This window comes from Megascapheus bottae, chromosome 5 (assembly GCF_031878675.1).
Source record: "Megascapheus bottae isolate mThoBot1 chromosome 5, mThoBot2.hap1, whole genome shotgun sequence".
NCBI classification, from domain to species: domain Eukaryota; kingdom Metazoa; phylum Chordata; class Mammalia; order Rodentia; family Geomyidae; genus Megascapheus; species Megascapheus bottae.
The window spans coordinates 17,456,999-17,463,671 of record NC_143513.1 but is presented as its reverse complement, the minus strand read 5'-3'; the positions used below and the strand labels follow the sequence as shown (position 1 = coordinate 17,463,671).

The following is a 6,673-nucleotide window of genomic DNA, read 5'->3' as shown; positions in this document are numbered from 1 at the left end:
TTGGAAGAATTAACATCGTAAAAATGGCAATCTTGACAAGGACTATCAATGAATTCATCAAAATACTCATCAATACCCCAATGTCATTCTTTAAAGAAATAAAAGAGGCACTGCAAAATTTCATATGGAATAATAAAAGACCCCAAATAGCAAAAACAATTCTTAGCAGAAAGAACAGAGCAGGAGCAATTTCAATACCAAGTTTTAGACACTATTACAGATGTCTAGTGACCAAAAGAGGTTGGTACTAGCACAAGAACAGGCCTGAAGACCAATGGAATAGAACCAAGGACCCAGATATTAATCCACAGACCAATGGCCACCTAATCTTTGATAGGGACCCAATAAAATAGAATGGAAGAAAGACAGCCTCTTCAACAAGTGGTGCTGGCAGATCTGGTTAAGCACCTGCAGAAAATTAAAGTTAGATCCTTCGTTGCCACCCTGCACCGTGATTAACTTCAAATGGAACAAACACCTCAAGATAAAAGCATATACACTGAAAACTTTACAAGAAAGAATAGGAAATACACTAGCTTTCCTTGGCACAAGTCAAAACTTTCTTAATAAGGACTGAGAAACACAACAAATCAGAGAAAGTCTGGATAAGTGGGATTGCATTAAACTGCTGAGCTTCTGTATGGCAAAGGACATAGCTAGCAAATTAACTAGAAAGCCAACAGAGTGGGAGAAGATCTTCACCAACCATACAACAGACAAAGGCCTCATATCTAAAATATATCAACAGCTCAAAAAATTGAATCACTCCAAAACTAATCTCCAAAGAAACAACTATCCCATTAAAAGATGGGTCAAAGACTTAAAGAGAGTCTTCCCTGTAGAAGAAATAAGAATGGCCTATAGACACATGAGGAAATGCTCAACATCTCTGGCCATAAAAGAAATGAAAATCAAAACAACTCTAAGATTCCACCTCACTCCAGTTAGAATGGCCAGGATCAGGAAAACTAGGCTAACAACAGATGCTGGAGGGGATGTGGCCAGGAGGGATCACTACTACATTGTTGGTGGGAGTGTAAACTCGTTCAACCACTATGGAAAGCAGTATGGCAGTTCCTCAAAAGACTAAACATAGAGCTCCCCTAAGACTCAGCAATTCCACTACTTGGCATTTACCCAATCTTCTTGAAACAAGGACATACTCAATCCACTAGCACAATGATGTTCATTGCAGCACTATTTACCATAGCAAAGATATAGAACCAACCCAGATGTCCCTCAGTCGATGAGTGATATTTATACACAATGGAATTCTATGCTGCTGTCAGAAAGAATGACATTGCCCCATTTGTAAGGAAATGGAAAGACTTAGAAAAAATCATATTAAGTGAAGTAAGCCAGACTCAAAGGAAGATAGGCTCAATGGTTTCCCACATTTGTCCTAATCATTATAAACCTTGGTCTCTCCTAGCAGAGATTTGCAGTAGAGCAAAACCTAGATACATAAGGCCATATAGTATGATGCTAAATGAAAAGACCTCTAGGATATAGAAACAAAAGCCAGATAATGAGTGATTGTTGTCCTTAATGTACTGTATTATCTCTTTTGCTATCCCTTGATTATCTCATATTGTTACAATACCTTACCTTGTTATCTGATATATTGGATATGTTTGTATTTGGTTATTTGAAATTGGATAGGGAAGGGGGAAAAACAAGATGAGGTGTGGTGGTGGGGGGGGAGAGAAATGGGGACCAAGACATGAGAAAGGGTATCAATGTATGTAAATTAATGTACCTTCTATCTGGCAATATGATGTAACCCTTCTATTAATTACAATAAAAATATATGAAAAAAAAGAATGGGAACTAATTACTGAAAAAAAAGAAAAAATCATATTACGTGAAGTAAGCCAGACTCAAAGGAACATAGGCTCAATGGTTTCCCTCATTTGTCATAATCAGTAGAAACCTTGGGCTCTCCTAGCAGAGATTTGTAATAGAACAAAACATAGATTCATAAGGCCATATAGAATGGCTAAATGAAAGGGCCTCCAGTATATAGAAATAAAAGCCATATAATGAGTGATTATCATCCTTAATGTACTATGTTATCTCTCATCTCTTTTGCTATCTCTTGGTTACCTCATATTGCTACAGTATTTCTCCTGGTTATCTGATATTGTATATATGCGTATTTGGTTATTGAAAGTTGGATAGGGAAGATAGGAAAACAAGATGAGGGGCTCGGTTGGGGGGAGGGAAATGGAGACTAAGACATGAGAAAGGGTATCAATGTATGTGAAGTAATGCACCGTCTATCTGGCAAATATAATGTAACCCTTCTATTAATTACAATAAAGCATATATGAAAAATGGAACAAAAAACAGAAACAAAGAACGAAAAAAGAGAAAAATATAAAATTGCGAATGCAATCACAAAAAAATAAAAGTGGCATGTCCTTTAGTAGAAGCTGGGCAGTGTTAGGGAATCCAGCACTCACTGTGCAGTACTGAATTCTGCCTATCCTGAGCACAGATGGATTTTCTTCATTGATGTTCTCCATGGAGCCATCTATGGATATGTAGATACCAGAAGACACCGGATTTATGTAAACATATATACTTAGGTACTAAGTGTCTACTATAATCATGTATTATTTTAGGCATTAAGAGAGAGATTATCAATGGGGAGATGTAGAAAATAAACTCTTCCTTTACTTGGAATTGATTTCCAAAGAGAAATAAATATTTTTAAAGTTAATCTTCAGAACATCCTTTAGATAAATCATTAAAAAAAGAACCATCACCAATTCCACTAATAATGAATAATGGGGCTATATATTTCAATACTATTTTATATCTACTGTCAAAGTAAGATCTTGTGACATATTTTAGTGTTCTTTTGAATTACCTTAATACACAACAATTAAGCAATCTAAATGACTATGAGCTCCATCATGACCAGATAAGTTTTCATAGGGAAGACTAGTGTGGCAGTTGTGTATCCATGGCTCAGTGTGTTCATCAGAGAGCAATTTGAACAAATGTGGAAATACTAGGATGCAAATCCGCAGAGCTCACTGGTATTTGTTTGTTTTTGCTTTTATATTGCTATAATCACACCAGACATTAAATGAAATAAGCAATAATTATCTCATTAACTACAGCTGCTGCTGCTGAGTCACCTACAATTTCTATATATATCAAAGAAAAACATTCCATTTTCAACTGTAGAAATATTTATGGAATCACCTCAATATTTACTCAATAGCCTTTCTTAAAAAATTTTTTTTGCCTGTCTTGGGGCTTGAACTCAGTGCCTGAGCACTGTTCTTGAGCTTTCTCAAGGCTAGAGCTCTACCACTTGGGACACAGCACCATTTCCAGCTTTTACTGATTATGTGGTACCAAAGAATCAAACCCATGTCCAGCAAGCACTCTACCACTAGGCCAAACTCCTTCAATAACATTTCTTACCAATGTTCACTGTGGTGCCACCGATGCAAACTATATGTGGGGGGAGTAGAGTAAGTGAATCTGAGACAGAGGACTCCTGTCTCTGGAGGAGAAAAACTAATCATGAAAGAAAGAGCTTTGAGTTTGTGGTCTGGTGGTGATTTTTGGTATGGATGCTTTGGTCCATGTTAGTATATGTGGTACTTAAAAATTCTGCTTAGAAAAAAATGCATAGCCCTAGGAATAAATAATTCATTGAACTAATTTTTGATTAGTTAAAAAGTTTTGTTGTTGCAATCCAGAGCAGCATATATCTTTCCAGATTATTGAAAAGTGGACATATAAAAGAGCTTCCAAAATAAGAAAGACAATTTGAAGACACTATTGGTATAGGACAACCTTCAGTACTCATGGTTTTCTTATTTAGCAGGTTTTTTTGGATTTTATGTATTGCTGTATTTTTTCAGAATCATCTTTCTCCCATTTACCTTTTACTGGCTTTTCATTTCTACAAATATCTATCTATCTATCTATCTATCTATCTATCTATCTATCTATCTATCTATCTATCATCTATCTAAAATATCCCCCAAATTCTCATCCATTTTGTTTACTTAAAGCAATTTAAGCAGCATCTTTTCACATCTCAGCATGTATTAATGATGTCAATGATTTATTGTCCTGGATAGCCTCTGTCTCTGTTTAGTCTTCGGATGTTGTTTTGTCTCCTTTTTGGTTGCCATTGTCATCCTATCCCATATGAATAAGATATCTCTCTCAAGTGCACTTAAATTTTGGAATTCTGTTTATGGATAAGTGCAAAATAGGTGATTGTAATCTTGGTGCAATTTAAACCTTCCTGGTGGATCATCTGAGGGGAGCCTTTCTGAAGAACCTCACACAGAACAGCAGCGGAATCATTCAGAGTGGTCAATTGAGGAAGTCTGGGAGAATTCTGAAGAAGAATGGGATGCACTCAGTGGTTCACCATTCCGAGTTTGGAGTGTCACTGGTCACTTACTTGTCCAGGCTCAGTCCATGTGTTCTCCAAAATCATCCCAGTCCTCATTCTTTCATACAAACACTTTGTTTTTAACCTATGCTAGAGAGCAAACCCCAAGTTCTGCTGGACAGATTTCTAGTGGTGGTGGTGGGGTGGGGGATTCTTTCGTGAGAGAGTACATGAAAGAGAGGTCCCAGTTCCTAGAGCTCTCTGTTCTGGAGTTTTTACCTCTGTCCACCCTTGTTGCTGTAGTTCTTGGACTTCTTGAAATACAAATTGTTACTTTTTTCTGTTTTCCCTATCATGAGCTTTCATTATGAATGATCCTTATGGGAATGAAGAGCATCCCAAATTTTCTTGGGGAGCCCAGAGTAAAAAGCTGGATTTTATCACCCACTGGCACTTATTCCAGCCTTGGTCATACTTTGCAGCCCCGGGCACTGGAGTCCCATCTGCTCTTTATCTCATCCTTGTGAGTTTTTGCATTTAAAAAATAATAAAATCCTTTCCTAATAGCCTACCTTTTTTTTTCCTGGAGAAAGCCACATTCTATGTGTTTATTTGACCTGCCATCTCACCCCACAAGTGATATTTAGAAAAAAAACTAAGATAACTGTTCTAAAGTCATTTTCAAGTCAAACCTATTTAGAAATTTGTAATCCCCTGTTGGAGGTAAGGAAGAATGATCGGGTCAGAATTCTTGAGCCATATCATGTAGCAACTGAGATCAAAATATTGCTACCACAGCAAACCTGAAGAGCATAGCATTTGTAAAGTAAATTCAAAACCATATAGTTAGCTTTGTTTGGAGAATATTGAGGCTTAGATGTCAGCAAGGATAAGCTTGATATTTAAAACTAATTAAGCAGTTGTGCAAATTGCACATAAACATATTACTCAGCATATCCTGTGTTGTTCAGTAATTGTAGAACATGATTCATCTCCTTCAGTGACCTCACTTACAGGGGTGAAAAACACAGATTTCTTTACTGTCAAGGACAGAAGCCAGGAGCTGTTTACTCCTAAGTGAATACTTCTTATATTTTAGCTTTTCTAAAGCAATAGAAATTACAACCATGCAGGCTTCCCCTTGTTCTTTGTGTCACAGAGACAAGGGTAGGAATGCATAACTAGGATCTGCCTATGTAGGCATTTGTGTTAGACAGAAGACATTTTTGCCTTGTGTGATGATACAGGCCTATAATCCCAACAACACAAGAGGTGAATTCAGAAGGATCTGGATCTGAGTCACCTAAAGCAAAAATGGAACACTTAATCTGGAAAAATAACTAACAGTGCATGCCGAGCCAGTGATAGAACTTTAACTGAATCTCCAGTCCCACCAAAAGGAAAATAGACCTTCCCCTTTTCAGCCATCATTGAAGCAGGAGCCACCAAAATGAAGGTCAATCCCTTTATCACTTCTGACCGAAGCAAGAAATGGAAAAGGCATTTTAGAGCACCTTCCTACATTCGCAGGAAGATCATGTCTTCCCCTCTTTCCTAAGAGCTGAGACCGAAGTACAACCCACAGTCTCTACCCAACCAAAAAGATGGTGAGGTGCAGGTTGTACAAGGACACTAGAAAGGTCAGCAGATTGGCAAAGTGCTCCAGGTTTACAGGAAGAAGTGTGTCATCTGCATTGAATGGGGACAGTGGAGGGGGGGAGACAATAGTACCACTGTCCATGTGGACAGTCACCACAGCAAGGCTGGGTATCACGAGGCTGAAATTGGGCAGAGACCTCTAAAATATCCTGGCACAGAAAGCCAAATCCCACCAACTAGGAAAGAGAAAGGGCAAATACAACGAAGAAGCAATTGAGAAGGTGCAGGAATGAAGTAATCTTATATACAACTTCCATTATAAAACAAAAAACAAAAAAAATTCTTAAGTGAAGATTACTGTTTAAAATAAAGATAAACAGAAAAGGTGATTCTTTTTTCTTTACCTGGGGGCTAAAAAAGGTTTTGATGGGTAGCTTCTCTGTCCCAAACATCCATGTGAAATCACCTTTTCCACTTGCAGTAGCCTATGTCTCCCTCATCAAGGTAACCAACTGCAAGTATCACTCAACTGCAAGTGCTTCTGTGCATATATCACTTGTTAGTCTTTTGCTCTGTGTGTCCCAAAAACCTAAATCCTGTTTGGAGTGCAGTAATGTGTTTAGCAAACAAAAGTTCTAAATTATTTCAGACTTGCTTCAGTGTCTCCTCACAGTCCTCTGGGCCTTCTTCTTGTCTCTCTAT

The 6,673-nt window shown here is 37.7% G+C and overlaps 1 pseudogene; it reads left to right on the top strand.

The window, feature by feature from the left end:
• Positions 1–5,822: 5,822 nt before the first annotated feature.
• On the top strand, positions 5,823–6,264 carry LOC150063048 (large ribosomal subunit protein uL24 pseudogene; annotated as a pseudogene).
• The last annotated feature ends 409 nt before the right edge of the window (positions 6,265–6,673 follow it).